General features: G+C 52.4%; 1 long non-coding RNA gene across 1 annotated transcript; it reads right to left on the minus strand.

The window, feature by feature from the left end:
- Positions 1-6,636: 6,636 nt before the first annotated feature.
- Positions 6,637-9,667, minus strand: LOC141230055 (uncharacterized). Its single transcript, XR_012296641.1, has 3 exons — positions 9,458-9,667; positions 7,421-7,565; positions 6,637-6,861 (listed from the first exon to the last, which is right to left on the minus strand). It is a non-coding gene; the product is annotated as an uncharacterized lncRNA (long non-coding RNA).
- Between the last annotated feature and the right edge of the window lie 2,163 nt (positions 9,668-11,830).

Here is an 11,830-nt window from a genome sequence, read left to right on the forward strand (position 1 = left end):
ACATGATCAGGGGCCTCAGTGGATGCAGGACTCTGCTGTGCTGGTTGTCATGGTGCTGGATGAGCTGAAGTTTATGTGTGGGGTCAGGAGGGGTTTACAGTGTGGATGTAGCAGAGCCGCGTTTGTACGAGGTGTACGGAGCGGAGCCGCGTGTGTACGAGGTGTACGGAGCGGAGCCGCGTGTGTACGAGGTGTACGGAGCGGAGCCGCGTGTGTACGAGGTGTACGGAGCAGAGCCGCGCGTGTACGAGGTGTACGGAGCGGAGCCGCGTGTGTACGAGGCGTACGGAGCGGAGCCGCGTGTGTACGAGGCGTACGGAGCGGAGCCGCGCGTGTACGAGGCGTACGGAGCGGAGCCGCGCGTGTACGAGGGGTACGGAGCGGAGCCGCGCGTGTACGAGGGGTACGGAGCGGAGCCGCGCGTGTACGAGGGGTACGGAGCGGAGCCGCGCGTGTACGAGGCGTACGGGGCGGAGCCGCGCGTGTACGAGGCGTACGGGGCGGAGCCGCGCGTGTACGAGGCGTACGGGGCGGAGCCGCGCGTGTACGAGGCGTACGGGGCGGAGCCGCGCGTGTACGAGGCGTACGGGGCGGAGCCGCGCGTGTACGAGGCGTACGGGGCGGAGCCGCGCGTGTGCGAGGCGTACGGGGCGGAGCCGCGCGTGTACGAGGCGTACGGAGCGGAGCCGCGCTTGTACGAGGCGTACGGAGCGGAGCCGCGCGTGTACGAGGCGTACGGAGCGGAGCCTTGTGTACGAGGCGTACGGAGCGGAGCCTTGTGTACGAGGCGTACGGAGCGGAGCCTTGTGTACGAGGCGTACGGAGCGGAGCCGGGCGTGTACGAGGCGTGCGGAGCCAGGCGTGTACGAGGCGTGCGGAGCCAGGCGTGTACGAGGTGTAAGGAGTGGAGCCGCGCGTGTACGAGGCGTACGGAGCGGAGACGTGTGTACGAGGCGTGCGGAGCGGAGCCGGGCATGTACGAGGCGTACGGAGCGCAGTCGGGCGTGTACGAGGCGTACGGAGCGGAGCCGGGCGTGTACGAGGCGTACGGAGCGGAGCCGGGCGTGTACGAGGCGTACGGAGCGGAGCCGGGCGTGTACGAGGCGTACGGAGCGGAGCCGGGTGTGTACGAGGCGTGCGGAGCCGGGCGTGTACGAGGCGTGCGGAGCGGAGCAGGCCTGTACAAGGCGTATGGAGCGGATGCTGCCCCTCTCCAGGAGCGATCACAGCAGCTCGGCATGAGACTTTCTTGTACTACACTGACTGTCCTGACAGAACACAGCTCGTCAGGACATAGCCCCGACCTCCAGCGACAGCCGGACAGTCCAATTGGATCGGGGACGGTTGGGGGGTTTCTGTATATAAGTTGTGTGTGAGAATTGTAGAATTATTAATGTCTTACATAAAAGGATGTACCTGAGTGTTTGTGCCGGGGTCCACATGCATGGAGGGGTTGAGGCGTTGCTGGCTGTATTATGCAGACGGTATCTGCCTGTAACAGTAGTAACCAGAAACTACTAGAAACTCTGCACCAAAATGAAGCAAATCCTTATTCTGGGAGCTTCGCCTTGTACGTAACTCCCCCGGATCCGGTACAAGCCGGGCAGATGTTCTCATTCATGTCATTTTCTGCTTAAGGTTCTGCGGTTTTCTGGCCAACTATAAAAAAGGTAAAGCGTAAAACAATATTTGTTTCTGCTGCATTGACATAAGTACAATCTTTCATTATATATAAATCTATTACACGTCGGGTCAATGCTGTAAAGAACATTAAAGTGCCATGGTTGTGGTTGTGGTTTTTGGGTCTCTCTACTTCCCTCCCAAAAATGCAATCAGAAACTTGTAACTACTGATCTCTCCACAAGAAGAAGCCGACAACTCCATCAATGGGATCATTTTATAAAATTAGGTCTTCGCAAGATGAAAATGGTCTCACAAACCACATTTTTTTTAAATGTTCATAAAAAAAATTAAAAAAAATAATAATAACCTTACTTTGATTTTTTCCCCATTTTTAAATACTTTATGAGCTAAATTGAATGTTCTCATTCCAAACAACAACTAGTCCCACAAAACACAAGCCCTCCGTCTATGTTAATGAAAAAACAAAGTTATATTTTTTGGGAAAAAGGGGAGGAAAAAAACCAAAAATTGGTCTTGTCAGAATAATGTAATTGCTATATATATTTTTTTAAAATTGAAAAATTTTACCTAAAAATTGTGATCTGTTATAATATTATCATTCTTCATGCGAGATTAATCATTAGTCTGTAGATAAATCCAAACATCTGGAAGATGTAGAACAATATATCTGTGATTCTCTTCTGCCAGGATAAGCGCCTCCTTTCTGTCCTTTCTGTGATGGAGAAAACGCTTGAAAGATTCAGAAAGTCCGATGAGTTTTTGGAGCTTATTGTAAAGGGCCTTAATGACGACCTGGGAAAGAAACCACCAGAAACAAAGGATCCAACCAGGTAAGTTCTAATGATCCCATCTGATAAAATGATCAGCTTTATTTCCATGGGATTGTTCTGTAGAAGAGATGGGACCTGCAGCATTTTGATCCTGAACTTCACTATGTATAGATGTAGCAAAGCTTCATGTGACAATTCACACACCGCAGTGATAAATTGTCTCAGAAGGTTAGCTCTCATAACAGAATTAACATCACTTATAGTGGAACTAAACTTACAATTTTTTTTCAGATTTGTGAAAATTCTGGCACTTTGCAAAGCTCTTCATTAGTTTCTTTGGTGTCATATCCATAAAATGATCATATTAAAGTGGCCTCCAGACCCTGCTTTTCCCCAGTGCAGGAGCGTTGCTGGGGTCCTAAGAGATCAGGGACCCCAGCCCCAAAGTACATGTTTCCCCATATAACCTCCCTGCCACTTAATAAGAGGATTTATACATATAGAATTACAGTATACCACTGTTACTAATCTAAAATACACTATACAAAGACCAATATTCCCAAAATTACTACTATCCAAGGCCAAAATGCTACTGCTACACAATGTCCTCTACCATCACCACCACACAGTGAGTCCATATATGAAAGAAAACCCCGCAGGGTAAAAGACCATCAAAGGAGTCCAGGGAGTATAAAATCTATCATATTTATTCAGCAATAGAAAAATAGGATGATGGTGGAAGGGACACAACACATATGTGATTGTTAGACATGTAAGCCAAAAAAAGCAAGGCACGCATGGAAGGGGCCATTCCAGGTATAATGGCTGTCTATAGTATCATCATGGGTATACTAAAATATCCCAAAATAGACACCGCATATATTCCACTGGGGGCAACAGTCATCATATACAGGTGCATCTCACTAAATTACAATATCATCAAAAAGTTAATTTGAGTTCTTCAATACAAAAAGTTAAACTCATATATTATATAGAGTCATTACAGACAGAGAGATCTATTTCAAGCGTCTATTTCTGTTAGGCTATGTGCCCACGTTGCATTTATGAAGCAGAAAATTTCTGCTGCATAAATGCAAGTCCTCTCCCGGAAAAACGCATGCGGAATTCCGCACGCGTTTATCGCGCATTTTTCGCGCGTTTATCACGCGTTTTCCACATGCGGAATTGCCTTGCGTTTTTTATGCATTGGACAAAGGCAATTCCGCTTGCGGAAACGCAAAATTAAATGACATGCTGCGGATTTTTGAACGCGGCATAAACGCTGCGGAAAAATCCGCAGCATGTGCATAGAACTTGCGGAATCCCATTGGGGAACATGGGGTGCGGATATACATGCGTTTTTCAAGCGTTTACGCTGCGGAAATTCCGCAGCATATACGCTTGAAAAATGCTACGTGGGCACACAGCCTTAATGTTGACGATTATGGCTTACAGCCAATGAAAACACTAAGGCTGCGTGCACACGATGCGTTTTTCATGCGTTTCCGCTGCTGAATTTCCGCAGCGGAAACGCATGGTAATCCGCACCCCATGGTCCCCAATGGCATTCCGCAATGCTAATGCACATGCTGCGGATTTTTCCGCAGCGTTTCTGCAGCGCTCATAAATCCGCAGCATGTTCATTAATTTTGTGGAAGCGCCGCCATTGACTTGCATTGAGACGCATAGAATCCGTGTCTGTACATTTGTACACGCGGATTATATGCGTTTCAATGTGCGGATGGTACCCAGGTCTGGAGGAGAGAAGACTCTCATCCAGACCTGGGTACCATTGTACCTGTAAAAAAAAGAATAAAATAAAGTTTATATTCACCTGTCCGGCGGCCCCTGCAGCGCTTCTCCTTCCAGGACCTGAGATGACGTCGCGGTCATGTGACCGCAGCCTGTCTCACGAGATGCCGGCAAGCCAGGAAGGAGCGCGACAGCACACGCGGCGGGGCATCGGAGGTAAGTATAGCTTTATTTTTTTTATTTTTACGGTCACACTGTATAAATCATATGGCTGCTCTGTGCGCACAGGAGCTGTGATGAGGTCACAGGAGGGGAGGAGTCAGGGGTCACATGATCAGGGGCCTCAGTGGATGCAGGACTCTGCTGTGCTGGTTGTCATGGTGCTGGATGAGCTGAAGTTTATGTGTGGGGTCAGGAGGGGTTTACAGTGTGGATGTAGCAGAGCCGCGTGTGTACGAGGTGTACGGAGCAGAGCCGTGTGTGTACGAGGTGTACGGAGCGGAGCCGCGTGTGTACGAGGTGTACGGAGCAGAGCCGCGTGTGTACGAGGTGTACGGAGCGGAGCCGCGTGTGTACGAGGTGTACGGAGCGGAGCCGCGTGTGTACGAGGCGTACGGAGCAGAGCCGCGTGTGTACGAGGCGTACGGAGCGGAGCCGCGTGTGTACGAGGCGTACGGAGCGGAGCCGCGTGTGTACGAGGCGTACGGAGCGGAGCCGCGCGTGTACGAGGCGTACGGAGCGGAGCCGCGCGTGTACGAGGCGTACGGAGCGGAGCCGCGCGTGTACGAGGCGTACGGAGCGGAGCCGCGCGTGTACGAGGCGTACGGAGCGGAGCCGCGCGTGTACGAGGCGTACGGAGCGGAGCCGCGCGTGTACGAGGCGTACGGAGCGGAGCCGCGCGTGTACGAGGCGTACGGAGCGGAGCCGCGCGTGTACGAGGCGTACGGAGCGGAGCCGCGCGTGTACGAGGCGTACGGAGCGGAGCCGCGCGTGTACGAGGCGTACGGAGCGGAGCCGCGCGTGTACGAGGCGTACGGAGCGGAGCCGCGCGTGTACGAGGCGTACGGAGCGGAGCCGCGCGTGTACGAGGCGTACGGAGCGGAGCCGCGCGTGTACGAGGCGTACGGAGCGGAGCCGCGCGTGTACGAGGCGTACGGAGCGGAGACGTGTGTACGAGGCGTGCGGAGCGGAGCCGGGCGTGTACGAGGCGTACGGAGCGCAGTCGGGCGTGTACGAGGCGTACGGAGCGGAGCCGGGCGTGTACGAGGCGTACGGAGCGGAGCCGGGCGTGTACGAGGCGTACGGAGCGGAGCCTGGCGTGTACGAGGCGTACGGAGCGGAGCCGGGCGTGTACGAGGCGTACGGAGCGGAGCCGGGCGTGTACGAGGCGTACGGAGCGGAGCCGGGCGTGTACGAGGCGTACGGAGCGGAGCCGGGCGTGTACGAGGCGTGCGGAGCCGGGCGTGTACGAGGCGTACGGAGCGGAGCCGCGTGTGTACGAGGCGTACGGAGCGGAGCCGCGCGTGTACGAGGCGTACGGAGCGGAGCCGCGCGTGTACGAGGCGTACGGAGCGGAGCCGCGCGTGTACGAGGCGTACGGAGCGGAGCCGCGCGTGTACGAGGCGTACGGAGCGGAGCCGCGCGTGTACGAGGCGTACGGAGCGGAGCCGCGCGTGTACGAGGCGTACGGAGCGGAGCCGCGCGTGTACGAGGCGTACGGAGCGGAGCCGCGCGTGTACGAGGCGTACGGAGCGGAGCCGCGCGTGTACGAGGCGTACGGAGCGGAGCCGCGCGTGTACGAGGCGTACGGAGCGGAGCCGCGCGTGTACGAGGCGTACGGAGCGGAGCCGCGCGTGTACGAGGCGTACGGAGCGGAGACGTGTGTACGAGGCGTGCGGAGCGGAGCCGGGCGTGTACGAGGCGTACGGAGCGCAGTCGGGCGTGTACGAGGCGTACGGAGCGGAGCCGGGCGTGTACGAGGCGTACGGAGCGGAGCCGGGCGTGTACGAGGCGTACGGAGCGGAGCCGGGCGTGTACGAGGCGTACGGAGCGGAGCCGGGCGTGTACGAGGCGTACGGAGCGGAGCCGGGCGTGTACGAGGCGTACGGAGCGGAGCCGGGCGTGTACGAGGCGTACGGAGCGGAGCCGGGCGTGTACGAGGCGTGCGGAGCGGAGCCGGGCGTGTACGAGGCGTGCGGAGCGGAGCAGGCCTGTACAAGGCGTATGGAGCGGATGCTGCCCCTCTCCAGGAGCGATCACAGCAGCATGCACGGCATGAGACGTTCTTGTACTACACTGACTGTCCTGACAGAACACAGCTCGTCAGGACATAGCCCCGACCTCCAGCGACAGCCGGACAGTCCAATTGGCTCGGGGACGGTTGGGGGGTTTCTGTATATAAGTTGTGTGTGAGAATTGTAGAATTATTAATGTCTTACATAAAAGGATGTACCTGAGTGTTTGTGCCGGGGTCCACATGCATGGAGGGGTTGAGGCGGTGCTGGCTGTATTATGCAGACGGCATCTGCCTGTAACAGTAGTAACCAGAAACTACTAGAAACTCTGCACCAAAATGAAGCAAATCCTTATTCTGGGACCTTCGCCTTGTACGTAACTCCCCCGGATCCGGTACAAGCCGGCCAGATGTTCTCATTCATGTCATTTTCTGCTTAAGGTTCTGCGGTTTTCTGGCCAACTATAAAAAAGAAAAAGCGTAAAACAATATTTGTTTCTGCTGCATTGACATAAGTACAATCTTTCATTATATATAAATCTATTACACGTCGGGTCAATGCTGTAAAGAACATTAAAGTGCCATGGTTGTGGTTGTGGTTGTGGTTTTTGGGTCTCTCTACTTCCCTCCCAAAAATGCAATCAGAAACTTGTAACTACTGATCTCTCCACAAGAAGAAGCCGACAACTCCATCAATGGGATCATTTTATAAAATTAGGTCTTCGCAAGATGAAAATGGTCTCACAAACCACATTTTTTTTTAAATGTTCATAAAAAAAATTAAAAAAAATAATAATAACCTTACTTTGATTTTTTCCCCATTTTTAAATACTTTATGAGCTAAATTGAATGTTCTCATTCCAAACAACAACTAGTCCCACAAAACACAAGCCCTCCGTCTATGTTAATGAAAAAACAAAGTTATATTTTTTGGGAAAAAGGGGAGGAAAAAAACCAAAAATTGGTCTTGTCAGAATAATGTAATTGCTATATATATTTTTTTAAAATTGAAAAATTTTACCTAAAAATTGTGATCTGTTATAATATTATCATTCTTCATGCGAGATTAATCATTAGTCTGTAGATAAATCCAAACATCTGGAAGATGTAGAACAATATATCTGTGATTCTCTTCTGCCAGGATAAGCGCGTCCTTTCTGTCCTTTCTGTGATGGAGAAAACGCTTGAAAGATTCAGAAAGTCCGATGAGTTTTTGGAGCTTATTGTAAAGGGCCTTAATGACGACCTGGGAAAGAAACCACCAGAAACAAAGGATCCAACCAGGTAAGTTCTAATGATCCCATCTGATAAAATGATCAGCTTTATTTCCATGGGATTGTTCTGTAGAAGAGATGGGACCTGCAGCATTTTGATCCTGAACTTCACTATGTATAGATGTAGCAAAGCTTCATGTGACAATTCACACACCGCAGTGATAAATTGTCTCAGAAGGTTAGCTCTCATAACAGAATTAACATCACTTATAGTGGAACTAAACTTACAATTTTTTTTCAGATTTGTGAAAATTCTGGCACTTTGCAAAGCTCTTCATTAGTTTCTTTGGTGTCATATCCATAAAATGATCATATTAAAGTGGCCTCCAGACCCTGCTTTTCCCCAGTGCAGGAGCGTTGCTGGGGTCCTAAGAGATCAGGGACCCCAGCCCCAAAGTACATGTTTCCCCATATAACCTCCCTGCCACTTAATAAGAGGATTTATACATATAGAATTACAGTATACCACTGTTACTAATCTAAAATACACTATACAAAGACCAATATTCCCAAAATTACTACTATCCAAGGCCAAAATGCTACTGCTACACAATGTCCTCTACCATCACCACCACACAGTGAGTCCATATATGAAAGAAAACCCCGCAGGGTAAAAGACCATCAAAGGAGTCCAGGGAGTATAAAATCTATCATATTTATTCAGCAATAGAAGAATAGGATGATGGTGGAAGGGACACAACACATATGTGATTGTTAGACATGTAAGCCAAAAAAAGCAAGGCACGCATGGAAGGGGCCATTCCAGGTATAATGGCTGTCTATAGTATCATCATGGGTATACTAAAATATCCCAAAATAGACACCGCATATATTCCACTGGGGGCAACAGTCATCATATACAGGTGCATCTCACTAAATTACAATATCATCAAAAAGTTAATTTGAGTTCTTCAATACAAAAAGTTAAACTCATATATTATATAGAGTCATTACAGACAGAGAGATCTATTTCAAGCGTCTATTTCTGTTAGGCTATGTGCCCACGTTGCATTTATGAAGCAGAAAATTTCTGCTGCATAAATGCAAGTCCTCTCCCGGAAAAACGCATGCGGAATTCCGCACGCGTTTATCGCGCATTTTTCGCGCGTTTATCACGCGTTTTCCACATGCGGAATTGCCTTGCGTTTTTTATGCATTGGACAAAGGCAATTCCGCTTGCGGAAACGCAAAATTAAATGACATGCTGCGGATTTTTGAACGCGGCATAAACGCTGCGGAAAAATCCGCAGCATGTGCATAGAACTTGCGGAATCCCATTGGGGAACATGGGGTGCGGATATACATGCGTTTTTCAAGCGTTTACGCTGCGGAAATTCCGCAGCATATACGCTTGAAAAATGCTACGTGGGCACACAGCCTTAATGTTGACGATTATGGCTTACAGCCAATGAAAACACTAAGGCTGCGTGCACACGATGCGTTTTTCATGCGTTTCCGCTGCTGAATTTCCGCAGCGGAAACGCATGGTAATCCGCACCCCATGGTCCCCAATGGCATTCCGCAATGTTAATGCACATGCTGCGGATTTTTCCGCAGCGTTTCTGCAGCGCTCATAAATCCGCAGCATGTTCATTAATTTTGTGGAAGCGCCGCCATTGACTTGCATTGAGACGCATAGAATCCGTGTCTGTACATTTGTACACGCGGATTATATGCGTTTCAATGTGCGGATGGTACCCAGGTCTGGAGGAGAGAAGACTCTCATCCAGACCTGGGTACCATTGTACCTGTAAAAAAAAGAATAAAATAAAGTTTATATTCACCTGTCCGGCGGCCCCTGCAGCGCTTCTCCTTCCAGGACCTGAGATGACGTCGCGGTCATGTGACCGCAGCCTGTCTCACGAGATGCCGGCAAGCCAGGAAGGAGCGCGACAGCACACGCGGCGGGGCATCGGAGGTAAGTATAGCTTTATTTTTTTTATTTTTACGGTCACACTGTATAAATCATATGGCTGCTCTGTGCGCACAGGAGCTGTGATGAGGTCACAGGAGGGGAGGAGTCAGGGGTCACATGATCAGGGGCCTCAGTGGATGCAGGACTCTGCTGTGCTGGTTGTCATGGTGCTGGATGAGCTGAAGTTTATGTGTGGGGTCAGGAGGGGTTTACAGTGTGGATGTAGCAGAGCCGCATGTGTACGAGGTGTACGGAGCAGAGCCGCGTGTGTACGAGGTGTACGGAGCGGAGCCGCGTGTGTACGAGGCGTACGGAGCAGAGCCGCGCGTGTACGAGGCGTACGGAGCAGAGCCGCGCGTGTACGAGGCGTACGGAGCGGAGCCGCGCGTGTACGAGGCGTACGGAGCGGAGCCGCGCGTGTACGAGGCGTACGGAGCGGAGCCGCGCGTGTACGAGGCGTACGGAGCGGAGCCGCGCGTGTACGAGGCGTACGGAGCGGAGCCGCGCGTGTACGAGGCGTACGGAGCGGAGCCGCGCGTGTACGAGGCGTACGGAGCGGAGCCGCGCGTGTACGAGGCGTACGGAGCGGAGCCGCAGGTGTACGGAGCCGAGCTGTGTGTACGAGGTTTAAGGAGCGGAGCCGGGTGTGTACGAGGCGTGCGGAGCCGCGTTGGTACGAGGCGTACGGAGCGGAGCCGTAGGTGTACGAGGCGTACGGAGCGGAGCTGTGTGTACGAGGTGTACGGAGCGGAGCCGCCTGTGTACGAGGTGTATGGAGCGGAGCCGGGTGTGTACGAGGCGTACGGAGCGGAGCCACGCGTGTACTTGGGGTACGGAGCGGAGCCGCGCGTGTACGAGGCGTACGGAGCGGAGCCACGCGTGTACGAGGCGTACGGAGCGGAGCCACGCGTGTACGAGGTGTACGGAACCGAGCTGTGTGTACGAGGTTTACGGAGCAGAGCCGTGCGTGTACGAGAGGTGCGGAGCCGGGTGTGTACGAGGCGTACGGAGCAGAGCCGCGTGTTTACGAGGCGTACGGAGCGGAGCTGTGTGTACGAGGTGTACGGAGCGGAGCTGTGTGTACGAGGTGTACGGAGCGGAGCCGCCTGTGTACGAGGTGTACGGAGCGGAGCCGCGTGTGTACGAGGTGTATGGAGCGGAGCCGTGTGTGTACGAGGCGTACGGAGCGGGCCGCGTGTACTAGGTGTACGGAGCGGAGCAGTGTGTGTATGAGGTATACGGAGAGGAGATGTGTGTGTATGAGGTGTACGTAGCGGAGCCGCGTGTGTACGAGGTGTACGTAGCGGAACCGCGTGTACGTAGCGGAGCCGCGTGTGTACGAGGCGTACGGAGCGGAGCCACATGTGTACGAGGCGTACGGAGCGGAGCCGCGTGTGTACGAGGCGTACGGAGCGGAGTCGCGCGTGTACGAGGTGTACGGAGAGGAGATGTGTGTGTATGAGGTATACGGAGCGGAGCTGTGTGTGTATGAGGTATACGGAGAGGAGATGTGTGTGTATGAGGTGTACGGAGCGGAGCCGTGTTAGTACGAGGTGTACGGAGCGGAGCAGTGTGTGTACGAGGCGTACGGAGCGGAGCCATGTTAGTACTAGGTGTAAGGAGCGGAGCCGTGTGTGTACGATGTATACGGAGTGGAGCCGCGCGGGTACGAGGTCTACCGAGCGGATACGTGTGTGTACGAGGTGTACGGAGCCATGTATGTACGGAGCCGTGTGTGTACAGAACCATGTATGTACGGAGCCATGTGTGTACGAGGTGTACAGAGCGGAGCCGTGTGTGTACGGAGTGGAGCTGTATGTATGCAAGGTGTACGGAGCGGAGCCGTGTGTCCCGGATTTCTCCTTTAATTATTATTATTTTCTTATTTTTTTATGGAAATTACAGTAAAATGTCCCCAATCCCTTTTTCTCCTTTCTCCCAATCCATAATGCTGGGGTAAGATTATCTCTACAGAGACCCCTGTACAGGAGTATTAGGGCTCCAGCGACATCACATCTATTATACAGAGAATGGCGCTATCTCCACAGCTCTGTACACAAGGACATAGAGATCAGACAAAGTCCTCATATTCAGGCAGCTTCTATTTTACTCCAACCCTCTTTATAAGAACAAGATCATTATACCGAGCAGAGAAGCTCCAGGGACAAAGACCCCGTCTGGTCCTAATATTAGGGTGAACACTTTGGTATGTTCACTAGTTGCCTGCTCCTGGCCTAATGGA

The sequence above is a fragment of the Phyllobates terribilis genome, unplaced genomic scaffold (assembly GCF_046119375.1).
Source record: "Phyllobates terribilis strain yellow unplaced genomic scaffold, ASM4611937v1 Scaffold_489__1_contigs__length_1346288, whole genome shotgun sequence".
NCBI lineage: Eukaryota > Metazoa > Chordata > Amphibia > Anura > Dendrobatidae > Phyllobates > Phyllobates terribilis.